The following is a 6,837-nucleotide window of genomic DNA, read 5'->3' as shown; positions in this document are numbered from 1 at the left end:
TCAAGTCATTCTCCCGCCTCAGCCTCCCAAAGTGCTGGGATTACAGGGATGAGCCACAGCCTTGGCTGCTTAAATTTTTTTTTTTTTTTTTTTGAGATGGTGTCTCACTCTGTCACCCAGGCTGGAGTGTAGTGGCACGATCTGGGCTCACTGCAACCTCCACCTCCTGGGTTCAAGCAATTCTCCTGCCTCAGCCTCCCAAGTAGCTGGGATTACAGGCACCCGCTACTGCGCCTGGCTATTTTTTTGTATCTTTAGTAGACAGGAGGTTTCACCATGTTGGCCTGGCTGACCTCGAACCCCTGACCTCAGGTGATCCACCGGCCTCAGCCTCCCAAAGTTTTGGGATTACAGGCATGAGCCACCACACCCAGCCACATTTTTTTAAGTGAGTAGATCTTTTGTTAAGTGTTTTTATTCTCTCCCACCACACACACACAAAGGCACATGAGGAAACTTTTGGAGATGATAGATATATCTATTACTTTGATTGTGGTGATTGTTTTATGGTGTAAGCATACAACAGAACACATCTATGTGTATTAAATATATGCAATTTTGTGTATATTAATTATAGTTCAATAAAGCTGTTAAGACAAAAGGAGTACTATTACAAATGATAGCAAATAGTAGTAGTATATAATCAGAGGTAGTCCTTTAAAATCAGATACATACAAACTGGCCTGCCACTGTTATTTGTACTTGAGAGTGCTAAGGGAATGACTTATACAGCAGGCTGCTAGGAGGAATCCTGACTCTGTTATGATTAGCTGTAAAATGTTGAGCCAGTTACTCATCTTTCCACCTCATTTTTCTCACCTGAAAAAAAGGAAATAATTATACTGTCTACCTCATCTGGCATGCTGTCAGTTTTAAATAAATTATCACATGTACTTTGAATGGAAACTTACACATAACATATTAACAAATGTTATCCTTCATTATTATCTTTCTTTGTATTCAGCATTATTTTGGAAGTTCTGCTCAGTTCAATAAGAAACAAAAGTTAAAGAAATAAGTATTGAAAAAAAAAACTGTGTCATTATGATAGAAAATTCAAGGGCATCTGTAGAAAATTGTAATTTACCAGAAAAACTCACATTCACCATAACATCATAGATAGTGCATACTTTTGCATACATAATTTGTTATATGTATTCCTAGATACTGTATCTAGGAATGTGGCAGAGCCTCCTAGAAGACATTATGCAAATTGAAATCATTCTTTAACCAGACAAATAGAGCATGATCCCAATTATATTAGGTATCAGAAATAGGGAGTAGAATGGTGGTTACTAGGAAATATGAGGAGAGAAAATGAGGAGTTTTTATTCAATGTGTATAAAATACATACAGTATCTAGAAATACGTATAACAAATTATGTTCCAAACATTTTAAATATTATGAAATTCAACAGAAAGAGATAAATGAAAACTAGATATTTGTAGTGATGTACCGCGTTTATGGATATAATGACTTAATTTGTTGAGTCATTCCCCTCTTTTAAAATAATTTACTATATTTAAAATTATAATTATCTATGTGTGTGTTTGCATGTACGTAACTTAAAAAAGCTGGTTTGGACATGTATATATAAATGTTACAAAGTCAAAAAGAACTAAGGCAATTTTGAGGTAGAAGAATGTGAATGTTTACTCTACCAGATATCAGGATATGTAATACTTCTGCATTTTTAAAATAGAGAAGTTTTTATACAAGATTAAACAAATAAATCAATGAAAGAGAACTGGGAACTGAGGCAGTCACACATAAATATGTCATTGATATATACAAATCATTTGGGAGGAGGAAAGAATGAAATAATTTATTTAATAAATCATGTTGAAATAATTAGCTATCTTCCTAGAAGTACAACAAATCTAGTGTTCCACTTCATGCTATACACAAAGACAAATTCCAGATTAAGAATTACTTCAAATTCCAGACTGAGAATACAAGAAGTACTTCTGTGAAATAGTCTTGTACTAAACATAGAATGCATTAATTGCAAAAGAAATTAGTCCTATTTAAAGTTAAAACTTGTGTATCACAAAGACAACAGTAATAATATGTACCAAAACCACACATATACACAAAGCAACAACAAAAACATGAAAACAAGTTATAGATTGGTAGAATATTTGCATATTGATATTTGTGGTACATTTTTGAAGGAAAATGAAGTCAGAACCCTAGTAATCAATAAGAAAAAGCCACATGGCCCATTTCAAAAATTGCAATGATACGAACATACAATTCACAGAAGAGGAAATAGCAATAGCAAAAAATAAATGTGGCAGTCTTGTTAATATGCATAAAGCTGAATATAAATAATGACCCAGCATTTTACTTTCAACAGATTGACACAATATGACAGTATTAATAATAAATGCTGGTGAGGTTGAAGGGAAGTAGAAATGTAAATTCAGTACTTCAACATTGCCAGTTCGTCAAGTGGCTTCTTCCTAAGAGATGATATTTCAAGAATGCCTCAGGATATACAAAAAACCCCATCTACGTAGTTGTGTTAGTTTATTTGTGACACTATAACAAAATACCTCAGACAGCATAATGTATACACAATAAAAATTATTTTTCATGGTTCCAGAGGCTGAGAAGTTCAAAAATCAAGGTGCCAACAGAATTGGCAGAGGACTGCTCTCTGCTTCCCAAGATGGCACCTTGTTGCTTCATCCTCCAGAGGAAAGGAACACTGTGTCGTCACATGATAGAAGAGACAAAAGGGCAAGAGAGCCTTCTTCAATCTTCAATTCTTTTATAAGGATAATAATTCCAAAGTTCACACCTTTTAATACAGTTGCGTTGGAATGAATTTTCAAACAAATTTTGGAGGATATATCGTTATTCAAACCATAGAAGTAGTTTCACAACTTTTCATAAAATATGTGAATGTCATTCTCTGACTTAAAAAACATGTTCAAAAGCAAAGCTCTAATTTTTTAATTGAGAAAATGTTCAGTCTTACGTATTTTAAAGTAAAGGTATATCTTCCTGAAATTATAACACTTCGTGAATCAGAGAAAATATGCAATGTTCTTAAGTGAACACGGAATTATAAATAGAAAACCACCAACCACTTTTCTGATTTAGGTTACATGTTATGGAGCATAATCTCTTCACATGTGATATCCTGTGGTTCTCATTTTTTAATACTCAATTTCTTGTTTCAAGATAAAAATTTCAGATACATGTGATGATTCTAACATCAGTGAATAGATGTACAGAGTATTAAAGTCCCCCGCAGCTATATGATGAGATAATAGACTACGTGAAATCATTTTCAAGAAGCTAAACTAGAATTTTAAAAATATATATATCAGGTTTCAATCAAAAGGAACTAAGAGATCAAATAGATCAGACATTTCAACAATACTAATTAGTTGTGTTAACTCGTATGAGGCCTCACAAAAGCATGTGGCAACCTTCAGGTAAGTCTTACTCAATACCACTTTAAAGTCTTCAGTATTTCGGTTAAAAATGCCAACAGATGAATTTAGTGATAACAAAGTTTAAGTGTTTATGTTGCTTGCAATTTTCTCATTTACAATAAATTAATTTTTAATACATTTGAAAATTCCATTTTATATCTTTTTACATGAAATTAATGGACATGTTACAATATTTGTTAATTTTAATGTGTGACTATAAATGTTAAAGCTAAAGGAAAACACTTCTAAGACAGGAAAGAAGCTTTTGACTTTCTGAAGAACATGGAAATAATAAGAACAAGCAATATAGTTTTCAGATTTAAAAAGAGCAGAGATTGAATTCTGGCTTCACTACCTAACAATAACATCTTACATAAATTGCTTGTATTTGCTTATTTCTGTAACCTCATTTAAAAAATGAGGTTACTATTTCCTACTTTACAGTTTTATTTGAATCCTATGTAAAGCATTTAGGGCTGTGCTGGTGCATATTAGTAAAACATATTCATTGGTGTCAACTTTCCCCCATCCCCCACATTAAATCTGAACTGGCTGGTGACAAATTAGCCAACTGAGAGTGACAGAAATAATGCTCCAGGATTGAAGAGGTTAAGCATCTATAAGAAAGACTGGCAGTTTCTGCTGTTGCTGTTTTGGAATTCCTGAGCCACCACACACACACACAAAAAAACAAAACAAAAAAAATTCCAGTTATTTTACTGGAAAGACGAAATGGAGGGGCACATGGGGGAATGAATGTCTGACAATATATAAAAGGGAGAGAGCCCGAACATGTCAATGCTAATTGGAGGCTCCTGATCACTCTAGCCCCAACAACCATCTGTGTGCACCCACACAGAGAATCAAAATGGGAAGAGCAGAACTGCCTCGCCGAGCCCGGTCAACCCACAGAATCATGAGAGATAAGTACAGTGGTTGCTGTTTCAAGCCATTCAGTTTGGGGTATTGTGTTAAGAAGTGATAAACGATGAACACAACTATATCAAAATGGCTTATGGAGGTTTTATTCATTAAAATAAAACTTATTAACTTTCCATAATGTGCCAGGTATGGAATTGAGGATACAATGGTAAAAATTCTTGCCCACATGGAAGCAGAACCTGGCAGATTACAGACATAAAGTCAAATGCTTACGACAAAGTGCTGTAAAGGCAAATTGTGAAATGCTGCAGAGAAATCTGAGGTCAACATAGTCCTGGAGGCTCCTGAGGAAGTAAATTTGAATTGAAATAAGAAGGATAGGTAGGCATATTAACAAGGTAAAGCGACAGTGGGAAACATATTTTCCGCAGGAGAGACAGCCTGTGCAAAGTTTCTTTAGTAGGAAGAAGTTATGTAAGGTGTTCAAAAGTAACTACCAAGGCTGTAGCACTGAGAGTTAAGGGAGAGAAGGACAAGATGAGTTTGATTAGGGACAGATTAGGCAGAGTCTTGTAGGCCATGTCAGAGAACTAATTTATGTACAAAGCACATCCTTTCCACCCTTAATTTTTTGTTATATACAAAATGATCTATCACTATCAAGAGGGTTATATTATGGTGAGTGGGAATCCTTTTGTATTTGCCCTTTTGGCAGAGAGGGAGGATTGTCTTAAAAATATAGATATGAGTTCACAAGCCACACTTGAGAGGTACCAAATCCACATGTTCCAAAGCTGGTCATCAGAATTCAGTATTTAAAAAAAAACTCCCCTGCAACTCAGATGCAAAGAATTTACGGACTAGTATGTGGGAACCACAGGTTTCAAGGAACAAGTGCTACAGTTGTCTTTCCCAATTTAAAAGCAAAAAAATGGAGGTTAAGCAGCATCGCTTTGGTTGCACAGTTAGCTAATTGCATAGCTGAAATTCTTTCACAGGCAGCTTGACTCCAGAACCTGTGATTTTTAAACCATATGCTGCAGTGGCCATTAAGGACATCTCTGATGATGATGTGAACAAGTTGTTTAAATATTTTAAGCTTTGTGCAGTGGCAGCATTGTAACCAATGAGGCTTATCCAAGGCACGATTATTGCTAATTAAATATCTTATTTCTGTTTCCTTACATTTAAACAGAGGAAACTGGGCTACATGATTTCTTCATTCCCTCTAAGAAAGAAACGTTTTGTCTACCTCACTTCTCATAGTTTGGAAATGAACAGCAGTGTACAATATGAGAGTATGGAGGAAACTCATCACCATTCACAGCTGCCGATTACATATGTACACACCTGATATGTCATCAGTTCACACTTTCAGGTTCTACGACCATATGAACAAAACATGTTTTGTTCAGGCCTCCAAGAATATTTGAAAGAAGCTAAGGTCCTTTATTTTAACAAAAATGGAGCACATGTGTATTCATTTCTCAGGGAAGAATAGACCCAGGACTGGATTTCTGATGATCTGGGTGAGAGAAGCTCACAGGTGCATTGTATGGAGCTGCATGAGAGCCAAAGAACAGGTTTCAGGGTGTATACCAAGTCAACTCAAGCAGACAGCCAAAACAAAGCATCCATTCAAATGAGAAGCTGACAGTTTTTCCAATACTGAGAAGAGAGCAACAGCTGATATGGAACCTGTACTTTCTATTCAACCCAGTCTGGAGAGAAACATTGAGCTTAGAAAACTTGCTTGAGCTTGAGAAATGATGACGAGATACAAAGGCCGAGTGCTGCAGGGACTTTTTATAATTCACCTGTGGCATTTTTCTGGGTTAACACACTAAAGAGGATCAAATTTCTTTTCCCTCTCTGCTTTTCACATTTTATCTGACTCATTTTATCTGTCACGTCCTTAGCGTTGAGCTAATGAAGGAAGGAAATTCTGAATATGACCACAATATTATTTTCCTGTAAAATACATCACAATCTCAGAACTCATTTGTTTCAAAAACCCAATTCCCTGTGGCAAATGAGAGGACAGGTACACTGCACACTTGAAAGACCTTTAAGTAATAATTAAGCTGTGATTAGAAACTGAATTTATTAAATTACTTCATAAATGCTGCTTAACACCAAGAGATTATTTAGGAACAGGAAACTCCAAGGTATTTTTATTGAAATAATAATTATCCTTCTTTTCTACATATAAATTTTCTTCTTAAAAGTTTGTGCTTAAATATCATTAAGCGACAGTCTGAGACATGGGTGATTATCAGAGAAGATCAAGAGAAAGGACTTTTCTACAGTTTATTGACCAGGGAACAATTTCTCGTCATTTTGCTCCCCGACAAGGAATAAATATCTGACAAGAGAGTAGCATTTTCACAAACGATTCTTAAAAGACCAAGTTCTGTGAAAACATCTTCATCTCAGTTTCTTTTATGGTGCATTTTTGTTTTTCTTAAAAAGCATTACTTTTATGGTGGAGTATTTTAATGTCTC

General features: G+C 35.1%; 1 pseudogene; it reads left to right on the top strand.

The window, feature by feature from the left end:
* The first annotated feature begins 5,429 nt into the window (after positions 1–5,429).
* Positions 5,430–5,555, top strand: LOC112630930 (annotated as a pseudogene).
* The last annotated feature ends 1,282 nt before the right edge of the window (positions 5,556–6,837 follow it).

The sequence above is a fragment of the Theropithecus gelada genome, chromosome 8 (assembly GCF_003255815.1).
Source record: "Theropithecus gelada isolate Dixy chromosome 8, Tgel_1.0, whole genome shotgun sequence".
NCBI classification, from domain to species: domain Eukaryota; kingdom Metazoa; phylum Chordata; class Mammalia; order Primates; family Cercopithecidae; genus Theropithecus; species Theropithecus gelada.
The sequence above is the reverse complement of the archived record's forward strand: the minus strand, read 5'-3'. Positions and strand labels throughout refer to the sequence as shown.